Source organism: Ixodes scapularis, unplaced genomic scaffold (genome assembly GCF_016920785.2).
Source record: "Ixodes scapularis isolate PalLabHiFi unplaced genomic scaffold, ASM1692078v2 PGA_scaffold1__304_contigs__length_218370807, whole genome shotgun sequence".
Taxonomy (NCBI): Eukaryota; Metazoa; Arthropoda; class Arachnida; order Ixodida; family Ixodidae; genus Ixodes; species Ixodes scapularis.
The window spans coordinates 108,869,840-108,890,388 of record NW_024609846.1 but is presented as its reverse complement, the minus strand read 5'-3'; positions in this window follow the sequence as shown (position 1 = coordinate 108,890,388).

Here is a 20,549-nt window from a genome sequence, read left to right as displayed (position 1 = left end):
ATCAAGGACACCGACTTCACTAAGTTAGCAGCGTTGTCAGTTGTCACGGAATAAATCTGATCTGGCATTATTTCGTAACTTTTTAGAACTTCTAGGATGACAGATTTCAGGTGTTCAGCCGTGTGGCGCTCCTTGACCTCCCGCATTGACAAAGTTCGCACGGCCTGAGTCCCTGCAACCAGAAACTGAGCGTTGATCCCAATGATGGATCGGTCAAGTCTTGTGGCGGAATCCACTTTTAACGATACCAGGCGCCCTTTGACCTCGCACTTTATCGCATCCCGTATCTTCGCAGCTTCCTCGATCACCTTGTCACGGATATTCTGAGGGTTGACAGAAATCTCATTTCCGAGTCCTTGGAGAAGGGGATCAATGATTTTCCGGAAACCCGAATCAGACATCAACGGAAGGGGTCTTCCGTTTACTGTGACCATTTCCACGCATTCTTCGATGATAACTCTTTTGTCGATGGTCACTTGAATGTTTCTTGACTTCAGAAAGGACGGTAATAGTCTCTGTTGGGAACAAGGCTTTTTCAACAATGAGGCCCCACGCTTTTCTGTGCACTTATTTAAGGGTTTTGCAGCCTCTCGTGTTTTCGCTAATGTATCGTGAATGTCAGTGTGAAACTTTTTTACGTGCCGCTCAAGGTTAGCCGCATGGTCTCCTTTTATCTTCACGCCACACCCTTCAATCTTGCATTTCGAATGGTTCCCGTCGTAGTCAAAAAGTTTTCTCACTTGGTTAGTTCGATGCCGTCCCATGGCACCTTTAAACGACAAAACGCAAAAGAAGTCATTAGAGCTGATTCTTCGTACCATTAAGTAAAACAGGCGGATTCCTTTAAAACTGCGATTATCCTTAGCGCTTCTTTTATAAGTGTCAACACTGATTCTTTGCTTTCACAAGACAAAAGACACTTCACAGCCAAATTTTTAACGCACTTTGTTCTTAATAATTCTAGAAGCCTACGGTTCGAGGTACAATGTAAAATACGTACTCTAACTTACAATACGTATTTTACTCTTATCAATATTTTACTGATAAATACTGTGTTCCCAGCATTTCCAACTGATATGAATTGACGTCGCATATTGTCATTTTTTTAATAGGAGACGGTTGGCGTCCTTACAGTGAACAATACTATATCAGTAATAGTACAATAACAATAATGCATTAGGGCAATCACTAAAGCGAATTTCGTGTGAATGTCTTCCGACAAGGAGTTCTTTGAAAACGTGTAATAATAAAATACCATAAAAACGTTATTCTCATAACTCGAAATCATCGTGTAAACGTATGTTTTTATAGACGAGTCTCGGGGTGCATCTATTATTGGCTGTACTTAAGCGGTTCCCACGAGCATCTTCTGCGTCGCCGAAGTTTCAAGTGCCCGTCGTATGAACTGTAATCTAGCACGCAGTGGATAGCGAGTTTTTTTTTTTTTTTTTGTTCAAAGCTTATTTAGAAATACCTACTTATATTCAAAAACATTTATGACATGCGTTCATCTCCAGCTCCGAGTACTAGGCGTTACAAGAAAAATTAAAAAAAAATCGAGATGGGTTAACCTTCTTAAAGGACACATGCAAAAGAAAAAAAAAACATTTTTTTTAAACAACTTAGATGGAAAAAGGATGTCATAAAACGATCTTACAACGAAGAAAAAAATTTTTAGAGCTATATTTCCGGCGCTATACGAATTTGTAGTTGGCGCCCGCGGGAGCCGCCGCTGGTCACGTGGTAGGCCCGCGCGCCACCGCGTTGCGTCGCCGCCGCACGCTGAGCGGTGTGCGAACGCCGCTTCAACGAGTTTCTCCACGCCGCCGTCGCCGCACAAATTCGTCTGCTTCGGGACGCCGCCGCCGTCGTCTGACCGGCGCACAGGTCTATCACGTCTGCTTTCGTTTTTCAGGAGTTTCCTTTGGGCTCTAAAAGTTACCTATTAATCTTAGTTTTTTGTTATACTTCAAACAAAGATGAATAAGTTACTTTTAGACGCCATACGAAGCTTCCGAAAGAGCGCAAGCACCACGTGATAAATAAGGGCCAGATTAAGGGCCACCTTTCCGCGGCGCCGGCGGGCGCCAACTACAAATTCGTATAGCGCCGTAAATATAGCTCTAAATTTTTTTTTCTTCGTTGTAATATTGCTTTATGATATCCTTTTTCTATCTAAACTGTTAAAAAAAATGTTTTTTGCCTTTGCATGTGTCCTTTAACTCGGAACAACACACGCGGCCCTGACGTCACGCAGCTGCAGTGGCGCTGTCGATTTCACTGCGCAGACGCTTCACGCGAATTCGGTTTCTGCGCACGCACAGTGCCCACACATTGTGTGGGCAAACGCGGGCTCGTTTCTAAGCAGCGTGTCGGTCTCTACTTTTGTTTCCCCTACAAACTAGACCGCAAAGTCGAAAGGCGCGAGCGGGTGGCTTTGATAAGTCCCGCTGCAAGAGCGCATAACGCCGGGGTGACACCGCTTATACATCATACAAAAATTCTGCCTGGAGACAGGGGTTCTTGATAAAAACCACTGAATTGAATGTTTCTGAGGACTCTCTACAACATTGTCATTGGAACTTTTGCTCTAAATTGAATATTTTAGAACGTCAATAATTAATCTTAATTCATTAGTTAATTGGGCAAAATACAAAACATAGGCTTACTCGCTCCAAACAAACAATGAACAACCTTATTCGTTTGAGTTCGTCTTCCTAAAATGCACCAAAATATTTTTAAACCTTGGCTCAAGTTACGTGGAATACCGTGTATATACGTATTCAGGGTGTTTTAGAAAACTCAGGCCAAATCGCTCCTGCGAAAACTACTTATCGCAACGAAAAAAGGCTTGTGCCGTTTTGGTCCTGGGCCAGGGGCCCATTTAGGAAAATTATTAAAGTCCGGGATAATTAAGTTGTTAATTATTTTTGCGTAATTAACTTTTTTAATATTGTGTTTAAGGGGGTTGTTTCAATTAGAAAATTGCTCAGCATCATCGAAAACCACTAAATCAACAAATTGCAGAACGATAGAAGGCACGCGAAGCAATTTACGGCTTTCTGAAAAACAGCACAAATTCGACGGGTTTTTAGGTTTCGGTTTACTATCAGAGCGCATCTCAGCCCCGGCGGCATCGCGCCCCGTGGAGAGATGGCGCAGCCAGCCTCTGCTGCGTCGAGCGATGACAGCGCAGCAGATGTTGGTTGCACATCTCTCCACGGGGCGCGGTGCCGCCGGGGCTGAGATGCGCTCTGATAGCAAACCAAAAATTAAAAATCCGTCGATTTTGCGCGGTTTTTCAGAAAGCCGTAAAATGCTTCGCGTGCCTTCTATCGTTCTGCAATTTGTTGATTTAGTGGTTTTCGATGATGCTGAGCAATTTTCTAATTTAAACCATGCCCTTAAACACAATATTAAAAAAAAGTTATTTACGCAAAAGAAATTAAAAACCTAATTATCCCGGACTTTAATAATTTTCCTAAATGGGCCCCTGGCCCAGGACCAAAACGCCACAAGCCTCTCTTCGTTGCGATGAGTAGTTCTCGCAGGAGCGATTTGGCCTGCGTTTTCTGAAACACCCTGTATATATATATTGGTGAAGTTTGGTAAATATAAAAACAATGAACCGAGAAAAGTTAATAAGTCAAAGATGCGTACTGTCGGAGTTACTAATTCGAAGTGTATTACGACGTTTCGAGCGGGGACCGCTCTTCATCAGGACGAGCGGTCCCCGCTCGAAACGTCGTATTAAACTTCGAATTAGCAACTCCGACAGTACGCATCTTTGACTTTGTATATATATATATATATACATATTTCTCAGTGTATTTATACGAAACGTCAATGCAAGACCTTCGACATTTTTTTTTCCTTCTGCGTGGTTCCAAAATTGACGATCGCGACACGTTTCAGACGACATGAATACAAGGTTTTGTTTGCCGCCATCTCTGTATGATGGTCAATGTACCTCGTTTCTTCATTCTGGGCTACTGCAGGTCAGGAACATCGGTGGTTTTGAAAGAAGCGAATTCGATGGGCATCTCAGAATTCTAACTTATTAGGTAATACCCCGAAGGCGACACGTACTGAATACATCTAGTGATTGCAGGAGTGTGGCAGATAAAGAAGTAGAGACTTTTCATTATAAGCTTGATCACTGATTCCAACTAAGTGTTCTAATCCTAAATATACTGAACGGAAATGTATCACCAGATGCACAACTCGCTTACGGTAACTCCGTCAAATGGCCAAGACATTTCAAAATCCCTGCTCAAGGTCGTTCTTAAAAAAAAACTAACATTTTTATTTTTCGGTTAATATCGGTTAAACCCGGTTCCAGGAAAATAAATTACGGTTAGGGTTACGGTAACGGTTTTCATATAATTCAAATAACGGTTTCGTTCCTGTTACGGTTACTGAAAAAATTTCGTTCCTAAACGGTTTTCGGTTTCGGTTGCGGTTACGGTTTGAGTCCCTGCTATTGACGTCGTCCGTTTACAGCCACTTAACCACCAAGAGTTGCCGCGTTTAGTTTTCCCGGCCAGAAATGGAATGCAGTCTACATCAACGGGACCGACGAAAAGGCGACACGTGAAAGGGCTGGGATGGCGAGCAGGATCCTCGCGGATGAGCGAGCCGAAAGGATGGTGGACGCCGCACAAACCCCTCGAAGTTCCTCCGTCGTTTTCAGGACGTTGGGCGGTGGAGGGTTTGGGAAGGGGGTGGGGGGGCACCTGGTACAAACCTACGAGGCCCGAGCTGCCGTTATGGGCATTGCCGGTACACGTGGTCGGCTTCCCCGCAGTGGTCACACAGTGCGGGTCGGTCGGCAGTAATCGAAACGTCCGACTTCCTTGGCCAAGGTTGCTTTGGCCGGACGTACTGCGGCGCCGGAGGTTCAAGTCGTGGTGGCGCCGTATTAGGGCAGGCAAAGGGAGAGGGAGGGGGGGAGGGCTCGGCAATTGCCGCGTAGTTCAGCGTCGGTTTCTGGGGAACTGGCACGTCGACGTGATCCTCTGGTTGGAAAGCTCCCTGTATTTTCGAACCACCTCCGCCATCGAGAGCAAAGCCGGGCAGTTAGGAGATGGTTGATCTGACGCAGGGTTTCCTTTCCGTACCGACACCGTCGACGTCAAAAGGAGACGCTAAGAGGGTTGAAACACTGGCTACGCCGGTGAGTCTCGTAATCACTAGCTCTGGCCGACAGCTTTCACTCCATGTTGGCTGCCTGAGTCGTAAATTTCATAATTGCAGTCAGGGTCTTGCGGACAAGTCCGCCGAAGATTTCGCTCTTCACGCTTTTGATGAGAAAGCGAACCCTCAACTCTTCAGTAGCTTGCGGGTCGGCGCGTGCACTTAGTCGTAACACATCTTCAACAAAACTGGTTACACTTTTGTTGGGGGCCTCAATCCGTGTTTAAAGCAGATAGTCCGCACGCTGTCTTCACTTTTGTCTCGTAAAGATCCACTTCAACTCGGCCACGCAGATGTCCTACCACGTATAAGCGAAGCCTCGTGGTTCTCAAACCAGTGCGTCGCATTAACCTCCCGTGAAAAAATAGAGGATCTGCAGGTACTCCTAAGAAATCCATCCGTTGTGGTGTGCCACGCTCTCGTAGTGTTCAACCCAGTCCTCGACGTCCCTGTGGATCTCGCAGTGGAAGGCGTCGGCGTACGAGGATCGACGGGCACACTCTGAGAAAAAAGGGTGTATACGGGTACTCCCCTCAGGGAAGTTAGACCGTGTCCCATATGTGACTCCCCTGGGGTGTTTATGGTATCATCTCAAGTTGGGGATTTCAAGTACTCCCGAGATATACGGGATCACTTAGCACCCCCTCAAAGTCCACTGGCCTCAACCGACACCCCTTACTTCGGGTGCTGTTTGGCGCCCTCTGTTACATTCAGGTACATATGTTACACCGCTAATTAGAGGAATTATTTAGAACCATTTTCAACTCTCAGGAAGTCAACGGATCCCTTCTGAATAGGGCGCTTTTTGACGTCTTTTGTTACACCCAGGTATTCATGTCACACCTGTAAATTCAGGCATTATTGAGTATCGCCTACAACTCTCAGGGAATCACTTGATTTCCCCTAAATTGGGTGCTTTTTGGTGCCCTTTTTTACACCTTGAGAGTCCCGTGATCCCCATAATTTCGAGTGCCGTCGGGCACTATACACAGCCCCCGGTTTTCCGCGACTCCCCACTTTTGGGGTCGCTTTTGTACACCATGGAACTCGCGGAGCTACGAATAGTGAGGACACTTTTTCTGACCCCGAGACTCAGCTCAGTGGCTTTTTCAGGTGTGCTGGAGGGGCAATGATTCCTGAGGTCAGCTGTCATACAAGAGAGTTCTAAATTCTTTGCGTGTCAAGTTCCTTAAGGAGGCACTTTGAGGAGGTTTCAGGGATAAGAGAATAATACTCACGGGCAACGTGCCGGCTTTAAAATTTAACTGAAAACTTCATGAAGCATACAATCCAGACATTTAAAAAACAAGTTCTGCCAGTCATGTCAGCCAACAATATTGTCAACCACGTTTTTATAGTAAAATCAAAAACTTGATACAGGTCAGAAGCTTAAAAAATAATTAGTAAAAACGTGTAGCCTGCCAAGAAGCTTCAGGGCAACCCTTTCCAGTGGTTTTTCTTTCAGCCCAATCGTGCGTTCAAAGAGAGCCAAGGCGGACTTAATCCCCGTTGCATATTGAATATAAAAAATCCAATAGATTATGAGGCTGAAGCCATGGATGACGTCGCCAACGTCCACCGACAGGTCCTCCACCTGGACTTGGACAGCTGCAGAATAAAAAACGTCCTCTGTAGAGAATAGGACCGTCGGATGAGCTTATCTTTCTCCTGGAACCTGCAATATAATGAAGTACCACAATTTAAAAAAAAAAAAACATGCAAACATAGGTCATGATTATATGTTCTATTATTTTTCATATTTGAATATAATAATCAGAGATTGCCTGATTCCGTATGCTGTGCGAATGCATATTTTTTTCTTTTAATGTCACTTAACGATTTCGATGTTCGCAGCCATTAACTTTGCATAGACTCTTGAGGCCTTTCACGAAATGGTCACATATCACAAGATGAAGTGAACAGGTAGTGTTTAAATTATTTTAACATAAATGTGACCTTCATGTGTCTAGTACGAAGCGGGAAAATGTTTAGGTGATGCATATAACTCGAATATGAATTTAGCTCAATTTGACCCAAGTAGTGCAACGCCGATTCTCGAAATGCCGCACAAGATTTGGTAATGTACTAAGCTAGAAAACTGGGCCAGTTTAACTTCGTAGTTTGTCAGGACTCATAAGGCCAGGCACGCGCAGGAAAAGGAAATATTGTCCTGCGCAGATCGTGTTTTCGATTTAAATGGTGTTATGAGCTGCGTCATTCGCTTGGAGAGCTCTGTAGATCGTGATTAACCCACCGCGTATTCTGTGAGGACGTCGACACGAGTTTTGCTGCATTTTTGCAATGGGTAGGTTTTCTTGATCGGTTGCTTTAGCTACTCTGCTCCAGCTGCGCATGTCTAAGGAATAGCGAGGCGTCCTTCGTGAGCCACCCTTCTACATGAGCAGTTCGAGGATCTGCTAGGACTTTGGCCCGAAAAATACAGTGAGGCTTTTATAGGGCATCTTATCACTGCGCTGCTCAAATTTGGTGAGAATCTGTGGAAACAAAAGGGATTGTCTGAAATCAATATTGTTTTTAGAAACAATTAGTATAAATTTGAAGAAGCGTAAAATGTTGAATATAGTAGATGTTAAGCATAGAAAAAACAAGGACCCTAGTGAATAAAACAACAACCTCTCGCATTCCCTCAAAGTCCTGAAGAGATCAACAATGATAGACACTTCTTTGCCGTAACGGAAGTGGAAGTTATACGTGTCCCAGTAACGTTCAGCGCCTGGCGAAAGTCCGTTTAGCGCATAATCAAAGCAGTTCGCTATTGCCGGAAAATATAAAACGAACCTTTTTGCCTCCGCGGCTGGAGTAAAAAATTGGGAGTGTGAATGCCTTCTGGCTTATCTCAACTACATATCAAGGTTGATTTAAAATCCTTATTTGTATATTGAGCCGTTTAAAACAATATTCAGCGAAAGCGAATATATAATTTTGACTCTTTTAATCTATTATTCATGGTAATAAACGAAAAATATTATTCAATTAATTAATCGAATATGAGAAATTATTTAATCGTGCTAAATTAGTTTTTTTAGCGACGTTTATCCCTACTAGTAACCAAGCGATTGAGATGCTTTGAAAGACTAATACATGAATGGTTTACTGAATTCCCCCTGCGAGCTCTTTCATTTTGTAGTCTTTTTATTTAAGCAAGAATTTTCTAGACAAGCTAATATCTATGTCAATATTTCGGTATTTAACATTTGTCAACTTAAATAAATATTCCGAGAATATTTCTGCTTACAACATGAGCTCGCCAATTTTGGCAAGCCGTTTCCTATGCGACTTTTGTTTTCGAGCACGAATTATTTGACTATGACACCAGTCGACTGCAGACTATTCCGATGGCGTTAATTATAACTTGACGGAAACAGTACGCTTTTAGCAATTTGCACTACGATAAATATAAAGCGCCACATCTTACCAGAATCATCAGTCTCGTTCACGAACTTCTTGAGACCGATTCTAAAAACGCTTGCCGTACTCCTTCCTCTGTTCGACTGCCACCAACAACAATAATTTTTGTAGATGTCTTGTAAGTCACGAACAAGTGACACTGGCGGACGCCGTTGAAGGTAGGACGGGAGGAGGAAGCGGACTGATTGCTGGAGAGGAGAGGAGGGAACATCCCCTCTCTCCGCCATTCCCCCTCCTTCCCCCTCCCCGTGTACTTTTCCCTCGCCCTGAACCTCTAGTTGTTGCTTTTTTTAGTTTTTATAACCTATTCTTTTTTTTTTTACAACACCCGTCGCCGTACCATGTCGCCGGTGACGTCATACGGGTACGAGATGATCGGCTGTGAACCTGACTTTAGAGGAAAGTTAATGCCCATCCAAGGGCAGAAGGGAACAACATACCTGTCGAGTCCGTCCTTCCCCTAGCTTAGCGAAATCGGGTTGGAGGACGGAAGGATTATAAGGAGCGGACGGGTGCTGGCGCACCTGCCTTCATTGTGAGCGGAAGCTGGGAAAGTTTGAACTAAAACATTTTAGAGCCTCGGGAGAAATCACCTTGACGTTAGTTTTCATAATTACTTCGCCTTCTTTAGGCCGCGCTCTGTATTCTCCATCGTGATTTTATGGGAGAGCAGAGCAATTAATAAAACATTGACCAGACTTGTTCTGACGTCCTGTATATTGAACCACATCTTGTGCATAAAAGAAAAGACAAAAAAAAAAAAAACTCCTGCCTCGAGAAACGAATATTTATGGAAGTTTTTACAGTTACTTTTAGCTTCTCACTTTGAGTAGTAATACTGCTTAAAAAATGGGGAAAAAATGTTGTGAATTTTTGTAGAATTACTGAGTTAGATCCCGGCCACTGCCCGATTGGATTCGGATTATCATCGTACAGGAGTGCGATAAAGGGACAATAAAACTGCTCTCCTACTATCGTCAAATACCTCCAGTTTATAACCTATCAAAAACTTATTATCGTTTCTGGCCATGCACGAGTAGTCGCGGAAAATGTTCAATAAAAACAACTTTCTCTTGCACTTTGAACAGAAAAAGCGGCCACGAGTTTGAGACTATGAGATGTGTTGTCTATTTTTTTCTATTCTCTCCGTCCTATGGCTTACAAATACAGCATGTTCTATTCCGACCAGCTCACCTGCCCTAAGCATTTCTTGCAGATGATGTGCCGCGAATGATCATTACAGCAATGTGGAGCGGTTGTCAATGAACGGTGCACGCGCCGCACTCCACACTTCGTACGCACTCTCCATTCCGTACATTTGGCTGTTCTTGTCACGGCAGTGATTGAGCTCGAGCCAAAATCTGAATGTCCCACAAGGCGTCGACTTTTGCTAAGTCCAAGTGCAGTGCCAACGCAGTGCTCGAGTCCAAAACAAGAACCACATTCAAATATCAGTCACGACATTTCAGAAGGTATACCCGTTGTATATCAACATCGTGGTTTCCCGAAACTGCGTCAGAAAGCTTTGCGTAGGAGCGACTGCAAGAGGAGTTCGCTTGTACTTTGAAAACTATACAAAAACAAAAAAAAGAAACGCACAGTTCAGAGGCATTGCATGTGAGCATAAAGTTCACATACTTCTGTCAGTATTCTTTTTTGAAATGCTTCATCTTTACATTCAGTGTCGTTTCATGGCAAAATTTATTATTATGGCATGATGAACGTTAAGATCCTACGTTAGCTTCCGCAGTGCCGTGGCAAAACTCTCCCTCTACAGTAGGGACAGTTTCAACCCAGAACAACTTTTGACTGCCTAGACCTCCTCACAGAAAATATGTACCCTTGAGTTTGTGACATGTCAAATAGAGTGCATTGCAGCAAACACCCGAAAAAATAAACTGAATTTGTTAAGCTTAATCACGGTGTTGTCTTGTTTTGTTTTTTGGAGCATGGTGTTTCGAACTTTCGATGAATGCGTGGGATTCCTAGATTGCTGTAAAACAAGCATCTTAATAGCCGGTCATCGCACTAAAGCGAAATGTTCTAAAAATAAAGGCGTAAAGCACGCCGAAAACATTACGTCATCCAAACTGTTCTCTTTCAGCGGAAACATAAAAAGTATTGTTCCTTCTATTTCTTATAATGAACGCCGTGCAAATATTCTGATATTTCCCATCTCTTTTGAGAACTTATACCACCGAAATAATAGCCGAAGCTATAGTAGTAGAGAAAGTGTATGAAACTCAAAAGTCGCACAAAATTAGGTCATTTTATTTGTGTTTTAACATGGTTGTTTGTGGGAACCTTTGATTAGCAAAAAGAAAGAATGGGACGGCCCAGTACCTCAAAAGAAATAACAATGAATATATTGTCCACAAGCAGTGCCCATAATGGACGGAGTGACGTTGATCAGCCGCTACAGGCTGCATCTCTCCCGAAAGCAGTTGTCAAAAATGTGAGCTTGACCCACTTCGGCCTTTAGGCTGAGCGGGTGCTGGACAGATGAACAGTGCATGCTGCATTGTTCATACACGCTGGAGGGCGCCTTGCGCGTTCCCCCCAGGAGACGGGAGAATACAAGTTTAAGCCGAACGCTCACTCAGCGGTCGGGTATGTCAGCCGAGCGCTGCGTCATTTTTGTTGTCCCCCATCGGTGTAGTTCTAAAGTAAGCCACTTGGGAAAATATCCGCATTAATATTTGCCCACACGGTCATTATGTCGTGGTTTTAAACACATATGACCTCGAAATAGATTATTAGAGTCAAGAGGTGTCCTCACTGAACAGGACAGTCTTCAACTTTCTTCAGGATTTTTTTTTTGCTCTCCGCTGGTGCGTACGCAAAGCGGAACGACGTCGAGGGAGCACATTTGCATGTACTCCCATGATGCTTGAAATCGTTTATGGCAAAAGTCAAAATAAACTGTATTCTGTGTCGGCATTTTTTTTTTTTTTTTACGCGAGACACTAAATTTTAGTGAATGCGACATGTAAAACAGTTTTTTTTTTAATTCGGGAAGACGCCATCATTTGAGTAGTTGTAGTAGATTGGGGTTTCATGGCGGAAAAGCAACATGGCTTGAGAGTTTGAGCAATTCAGACAAATGTTATCTGCGCAAATATCCTCCATTCTAGAAATAACTGGTGCAACCTGACCGAAAGCGAGGTTCGGGGATTTTCAGGACGAACCAATACTCTCATCAGGAAGAAGAAAGAAGCGTCTTAGAACGACCTCGGGGGCCAAAGATAGCCAACAATAAGCACAAAGGGATGTTGGGGGTCACTGCAGCTCAATGGAGCCAATTGGATCTAGCTTTCATAATCGAGGGAGTGCTCGCGCTCGCTTGAACACGTACTTACATATTTATCTCTTGAACCGGCAATTTTATAAAATGGTCTGCTGTGGAATACGTCCACAACTGTTGAAACCATTGCAATTTTAATAATTAAAAATAATCGTATTTCTTATCTTGGTTGCAACACCACAGCAAAGAGGTTGCCCGCTGTCGAGGGCAAACTTAGTGATGGGTTCCTAGTTAATGTAACTTGGGGATTATTCATGAGCAGCCTGCTCCCTGACTCCATGAGGAAGGGCGCTCTGTTAACGATATAATATTGAACGGGATGCAGAAAAGACGGTGGGCGGACATGAACGCCAGAGAAGCGGGGAAAAGTGAACTTGCGGTGTTCGGGCCCTTTGTTTCTCTTGGGGAATGTCCACCTGCAGGCCACCTTCTATCGTTGAGGAGCGCCTTCCCTGTGCTGCATGCCGCGCCCCTTCCCGATAACTTGCGTCATTAAACCCTAAACCTAGTACAACACGTTGTATCTCTATTTTCATTCCTTCACAGATCGAAAACTTTGAGAGACAAGCCCTAATATACCCCTAAATCGTGAAGCAACAAATAAAAACAAAACCCTGCAGAAAAAAAAAAAAAGTAATGTTTTGCATTTTGTACACTTTATTTCCTAAAAGGGGCCCCAACCACAACTTCAGAGTTGCTCGTGAACACGTTTAGCTATTTCAGAGGTCGTTATATTGCTCTTGACATTTCTTTTATGCTAATTTAATCTGTCGTTAATGTGTCTTTATGTTTGACCTACATACGTAGACACTAGATATATTTCATACACGACACTTTTCCAACAAACTGATTTTTCAAGATGAGCCTTTTGCACTCATTCGTACCCGCGGGGAATGGCGTCATCCTGTTCTACTTGAAAGCCGAAATAGACACAGATATCTACAAGAAAGTCATTCGCATAAAAGCAAGAGCACAGGTTTATCCAGTGTGTCTAGGTTCTGTAAAGGGTATTTATTAGGTCGAGCCCTTTTTCATCTTCCCTTTTGTGTCTGAACGTGTGTGTGTTCGCATTCTTTCACCACAGCATCATAGGGAGTGGTTTGGTGCGCCTCATGCAGATGGCGTCACGAAAACTCACCCAGATGTACCCAAATATCCGTCACACCGGCCGCCGCACGTTGCTTAAAGACCCGAGATATTACCGTGTTTTGCTTTGCGTTTTACGAAACAGAATCGCGATATTTATTAAAAAAATAGACGTGATTTTCATCTTTTTTAAGGATAAACGATTAAAAAATTACAAGCTGCGAATTCTTTCAGCATTAAAATTATTGCATCGCCCCTTTAAATATTCTTGTTTTCGATCCCCCGCCCAGCCCGTCTCACGTTGTATTGTTACCTCTATTCGGTCGGATCTCTCGTATAACAGGGACATAATAAATGAAAACGACCTAAAATCCGCTCGCAGTTTACGACAGGGCTGTAAGCCTGTCGAAACTGGAACAGACAAAATGTAATTTACGGAATGGCGTCTCGGCCCACCAAGCAGTGCGCCAGCGCCCTACATGAAGCAGTTAAGAAACTTCTCAAATTGACAAAATGAAAAAAAAAAAATGATGGCTCCCAGAAGTTTTTATCCTAAAATATCCTAACGCGAACAGAGAGGGTCATCATACCAAGTGAAAAATTCCGACGATGTCCTGACTCTAACATCGGTTGAGCGAGTTAGGGCGCTGTGTAACAAAAAAAAACTTCGTGAAAAGTTGTGCCCTGAATGAGCATGTTCGCGGGCTTTTTATTTCGCAATTTGTTTGTACGATATAAAAAACGCGGCATAAATTTAATATTGGGTAACTTTTGAGAGTTCGCAAAAACGTCGTGCCTGCGGAACATCCAATCTAGAATAAATGCTGTATTCACGCTTTCTCCACGATTTTATTTTTTTTTCTATATATTTCCTAAGTTAAAAGTATTTTGGCCGCCAGCACGTGCTGCTGACTCAATTAGTTGTCACCGGAATGCACCTTTCAGTGTCTCCCACCGCTAAACAAATTAATGGCGAGATATTTAATTATCGTTTTAGCTACCCAGATTGTCCCACATTGGTTTGTGTCCTCTATCTTACCGGATCAGACTTGCGACAAGGACATTTGTATCAGAAGCGTAAACAAGACCGATCTAAACCTCCTTTAAAGGTTACATGCTCAACCGTAAGCTTGAAAAAACTTGATCTCGCAAAATGTAAGCAACGGCATGGTGTGTCGGTCTGTCGACCTGCCCGCCAGCGCCCCCCATGAAACAGTCAGGTGACTTTTCGAACTTCGAAGTAAATAAGAAAACGTAAAGAAGAAAACGAAGGAAAATGGAACGTCAGCAATTTCAAAGAATCTGTGAAGCAAAAGAGAAAAAAGAAGTAAAGTAAAGGCATAAACACCAGGATCGGATTTAACTTTCACAAGGCTAGTCATCCACGTTCTCCTTCGCAAAGGAAGCCTGGCCCGAGGGCAGGCTTCCCCTTCCCATAATTCTTTCGAGTCCCCAAGGCGATACCAACATTCTGGAGCCATATGGCTCCAACATGCTGGTATTGGCTTTTCGCTGGTATAGGATGTCCCATATTACGTTGTGCACGTATGCTTCCGTCCTCCTAAAAGGTTCCGATATAATCCACTACGCTCGTATAGGATGTCCCATAATACGACACGCTTGTATGGTTCCGCCCGCCTGTATCGTTCCGCCTTAATCCACTATACTGGAGCCGCCTTTTCGCTGGTATAGGATGTCCCATATTACAGGTACGCTTGTATGAGGTTTTTACATCATATTTCCATCGTCGAGATTTTCCAACAGGGGTACTACGCTTTATGACTATTACCTGGAGCTCAAGTATCCAAAACTACTGTGGTGCTAGCCTAGAACCTTACTGCTTAAGGACTAGCGAGCGAGGAGTTCATCTCAACAGTTTGAGGGCAAAAGTGCTGGACTGGCGCGGAAGAAACCTTTCTATGCTCAACCGCGCCTTTGCTTGCAACTCCGTGGTTTTCTCTACCGTACGGTATGCAGCTCAGGTGTTGCCGTGCCGTGCAAGTGAAGTTCATAAAATACATCGTTTTTGTGCTACAATGTTTGGAATTCTAGTTCTTGGCGCATCAGACGCGCAAACATATTTAACAGTCAAGCCAAAAGAGGTTTCGGGGTCGTGAATCTTGAGATCAGGCTGAAAGTTCAAAGGTTTTAATTTTTTCGTGACCAGCGCAACTCAGTCATAGTGCGATCGCTCGTAAAACTCGGCAGACGGATTCTAGCCTCTTCGTCTGTTGTAACCCTAAAAGAAGCGACGTCAGGTGCAGTTTTGAAGTTTTATAAAGAAATCGCTGTTGCCATTAAATGTTTTGAAGTGCGCTTCTCTCGGCAATACCAGATCAAAGTGAAAAGAAAAGAGCTATATTGGGACACTATAGACCCGTGCCTTTTATCACTCTATCACTCCTTCAAAGAGACCAGTGAGGAATCTACAGTCTTTAAGCGCCTCCGGAATTATGCCGTCCGAAAAGGAGGCAATGGACTTCTTTACTGGCTTTCACACCGAGGTACTGCCATTGAAGGCATAGCGGGAGAAAAAATGATTTTTTGTTTCGTGGAATTTGAACTGCGCACTGTGTCCAACGCCAGAGACTCTCCAGCATGTCTTCATTTTTTGCCCAAACGCAGAACTGCTCTGGGCAGACTTACCCTCTAATCTGCAAATTGATTTGTACATGGACTGGGACAGTTCAAAATTTCTCTAATCCGGCACTGGCCCCGACAGTAAATGTCATGAAGTACTTGCTCTGTTCCAGTTGCATGCGATATAGAAATCCCGCACAGATCACCTCTTGATCCTTGTAGGGGGCAAGCCGGCTGTCTGCCACTTTGAAAAAAGCTTCATGATTACGACCAGCCTCGTTTCTGCAGTGAAAAACTCTGAATTACATGGATGGTCTGATTTGGCAGCGCGTCTCAAAACGCCGAGATCACTTCGAGGTTAGAGGTAATGGGTGCTGGGTGATACCGGAACCAGGCGGATTTTTTCAGTCGCGCAGCAATCACCTAGCTGTGTTTGGAGGTTTGTGTTTGTCCTTTGTCCCTCTTGCTCCCCTTCTCCAGGGTTTAGTTTCTTCACCCTTCAGATGAAGTTTGGAATATACGAACACCAACTTTTGCAATCTGTGTCCCTTTAGTCTGTTTCTACTTTTGGTGTGGATAGTGCCGAACTTCAGCCGGTTTCGTTCGCACGCAGCGGAGCATGGTGGAACTTGAAGTAGGCGACAGTCAATGGGTGTAAGGAGCTCAGACGCACACAACCCTTTCCACCAAGTAAATGAGAGGTTAAGTTTTCCGAAGTCTAGTTCCTTCCTTGACCACGCACTTGACGGGGTTCTGTATTTAGCGAGATTGGACAGAACTTTTCTTGCATCAAGACGTAACCTCCTTGCCACTTCTGTGATGTAATCCATAGCATAAAATACATCTTATTTCCTCAAGCACATTCATCTGTACTTTGGGTAAAGCAGATTTGCGGTGGCATGCGCTGGACGACAAATCAAGTTGCGTCGCTCAACCCATACAAAAATGATCTATGGACGTCTATAGAAAATCCTATGGTGAGCTATCACCTTCTATGGCCCTCTATGGTCAGCCATTAGAAACCATAAAACACGCTATAGCCACCTATAGGAAAATGTATGTCTTCAAAGCTTTAGAATCTCGACCATTCCGATTTCTATACCTGGCTATAGAATAATTTATGACTACGCAGCTATAGACTCGCGACTATTCAATATTCTTTAGCGAGCTATAGAAATATGTATGTCCTTGATGCTATAGATTCGCGACTATTGAATGTGCTTTAGCCGGCTATAGAGTGGTGTATGTCCCTAAATCTGTAGAATCGCGACCATTAAATTTTCTTTAGCCTACTCTATAGCGTTTTATGTCACCAAAGCTATAGGCCTCTGACCTTTCAATGTTCTTTAGCCGGCTATAGAGTGGTGTATGTCCTTAAATCTATAGACTCGCGACCATCGAACTTTCTTTAGCCGTCTTTATAGCGTTTTATGTCACCAAAGCTATAGGCCTCCGACCATTCAATGTGCTTTAGCCGACTATAAAGTGGTGTATGTCCCTAAATCTATAGAATCGCGACCATTGAATTTTCTTTAGCCGACTCAAAAGTGTTCTATGTCACCAATGCTATAGCCTCCGACCTTACAATGTACTTTAGCCGGCTATAGAGGGATGTATGTCTCCCGAGCTATAGACTCGCGACCATCCAATTTTTTCAGTCGGCTCACTGGTTTGCTTAGGCTATAAGCCCGCGACCCTCTTTTTTTTTTTTTTTTTTTACTGCAGATGTACGAAAGTGGAAGAGAGTCATTCATGCGCTCGATCGGGGCGCATGCCAGGTTAACAGGTTATACGCCCGCGATTACAAAAGCGTCCATAGCTGCCTATAGGGCTATTGCAGTTTTGCCGGCTGCTTTCCCTGCGCATTGCCTTATTTCGGCGTTGACGTCATCTCAATCTTCCGTTTTTTAGCTCTAATTATCTGTCGTTTCCAGTGTATTTAGTAAGTATATGTATTTCGTAGCGCGCCTTCTACGTTGTCCGTGTCCCTGCCATGTTTGTATTTCTTTCTGCCTGCTGTGTTAAATATATTTAATTTTTTTTTTTTTTTTTTTGTGTATATTTCGTCGTTCTCGACGCGGCGTCAAGAACGCTGCTTACGCCACTACAGAGGTGAGCTTTACTCTTGTCACGACGGTTTATCGCGCTATAAAGCCGTGTATTGGACTCGTATAAAGTGTCGAGAGGGCGGTTTCGAATGCCGGTGCACATGTCATCGGTGTAGGCAGAGCAACGACGTAGCAATCGCGACGCGAGTGCTGACTGCGCCTCGATATGGCCGGCCGCGCTCGCTCTGTGGAAATGTAAGCTTGGGACTCTCGAGCCCCGTTAGCTTACTGAAGATGCAAGACACTACTTGTTCGTCGCGAATCCTTTGCCCTTCGAATGGCTTCGAAGCCGTTCCAGCGCCCGGCGTATACCCTACGCAGCGTCCTCCAACAACCGTTCGCACAGCATCGGAACCCTCCGTCTGCGAGCGCCGGCGGTTCGCCGTCGCGGGGATTATGTTCGCGGGAGTTCATGTTCGCGGTGTTTCATGTTCACCGCAGGAGTTCATAAAATGCTTCCATTCAAGTCGCAACGATAAATCGTCGGCGCTCGCAGACTGCCAGTAGGCTCCAGAAAGGTTGCGATGCTGCGCGGGCGGTCGCTGACAGGCGCTGCTGCCTAGGGTACGCCGAGCACTGGAACGTTTTCGCCGGCGTTCGCAGGACAAAGAATCTCAACGACAAAGCAGCGCCCTGCATCATCAGGAAGTTAACGATGCTCGAGAATCCCACGCTCGAGAGTCCCACGCAGTCGTCTCTCATTTCGCGATTGCTGCGTCGTTGCACTGACTAAACAATTCACAGTTCTCCCGAGACTTCATGAGCGTTAAATCGACGCGCCTATAGCGCGATAGAGTGTCGTGACAACAAAAAAGCTTACCCCAGCAGGGGCGTAAGCAGCGGTGCAATGTCTGTCAACGCCCATGTCGAGAACGGCGAAATATACAAAAATAACAGCCGAAAAAAAAAATTAATATCATTAGGCACGCGCTACCCTAGGTGCGTCCTATTATCTTTCTGTTCTGCGAATTCAACAAATCAGCAAGCGCTGTGGCTAATTTTTCTTCTTTTTCTTTAAATTATGAGACATTAAACTCATTGGAGCTTCTTGGAGCACACATCCCCACCATGAGTCATCATGGTGCTCAGAGATTGTAATTGATAGCAGTGATATAGACTGAACTCACGGATGAAAAACGTATCACGGCACAAATTTCTTAAACCGCTCAATCATAGATGCCACTACGATGCAAAGATTCCCAAAATTGACGTTTAAAAATGCGAACCTAACAGTGTACACATAATTCAAAAATGCTTGGTAAAAAAAAAAAAAAAAAATATATATATATATATATATATTTATTTATTTATTTGTTTGTGGACATCCTGCGCAAAGAGAAAGTATTCGCCATTAATTATTCATTATGAATTAGAATGTGGGCTAAAAGGCGTAAAATATGATATCTTCAAACATGCCTCGTTTTGGGTCACTTCTGGGAAGTGCAGCTTTAGAAAGAAGTCCAAAAGCTGGGGGGCCTTCATGGAGCTGTCCTGTTCACTCGGTAGTGACAGCAGAGTAGACGGTATGCGTGTTTGAGGCCAATCATGTCTCCGGTTAGGGTCCCGTGACAACTGTCTCGAAGCTGGTGATAACGCTGGACACGGCACCTGCCTTAAGCCCAAGTCCACACATAGCATCCACTGCACTATCAACCTTGGCTCGAACTGTCAACAGGATATAAGTGACACATTCTCTCGCTGTGTTCATTGTTGGTATGCCCCTGAGGATTAGTCTTTGTGATCGCACCCCCATTCTGGCCTTGAAGGAGCTCTGCTTTTCAATTTTTCTCTCTCTTCCTAAGCTAAAAGCATTGCAGAAGGTGCGTACTCGGCAAACCAATCAACCGTAGACTTTCTATTGCTTCACTCCGCTCTCTGTGCGCATGTAACGGAAGGAGCGTGATCACGTGGTTTGACGGATGACGTAATAGCCGCTGCCAATCCCGGAATGAGGCTGCTTGCGGACCTAGTTTCGCGTGTCGTGCGGTCCGCGGGGCTGCTGTGGATTTCGCTTCTATGCTAAAAGGTATCCCGATCGAAAAGTCCTACCCGTATGTCGGCAACAAGCGATTTCTTCAAAGAAGCCCAAGACATTCTTGTGATGCGTTCAGTGTTCGGTTCGGCAAATGACAGCTTGTGCTACATCGTGGTGAATCTTCACGGATCCCTTCCTTCTCGGTTTTGTGTTTGAGTGGTTGGTCTGCAGTGCCCGTGTCGACGTATATTTCGGATTACATCTTTCAAGTCCGGTATTTTGAACGTAAGTGCGCTGCAACCTACTCGGCGCCAATTGACCGTTCTGTAGTCTCTATCTCCTGGCAGTGCCTATCTTCTGACAGCTGGGAGAATAATTTCCCCGTAATTCTACCGCAGTCGCCTGCCATTAGCTCTCTGAAATCATGTGAAAATTGCAGTTAGAATACTGACATTCTTATTCTCTCTGCGTTTTGTGAAAAGACGTTTCATGGACACCTTTTCGTGGATAGACGCTTCATGGACACACGTTTAGTCGGCACTCGTTACGCGAATTGCACGCTGCAGGGACATTTCGTCGCGCCTGTATTCCTGAGGCGCGTGCTCACCGACTCAGCCCACCCGTTCATGCCACTTCTTGGCAAATCATTACAAAAAAAAAACAAAAAAAAACATATTTTGAGTTGTTTATAAACGTCACGTGTTGATGAAACGATCTCGATGAAACGTCTTTTGATAAACTGATTGCATCGCCAATGAGTGGCGACTGGCATTAGAATTTCGGGGGGAAAGGGGGGGGGGGGGAATTCGGCCGGCTGCCGGGGGACTAGACATTACCCAGGAATTGCCTTTGGTTCTTGTTTGCTTTACAA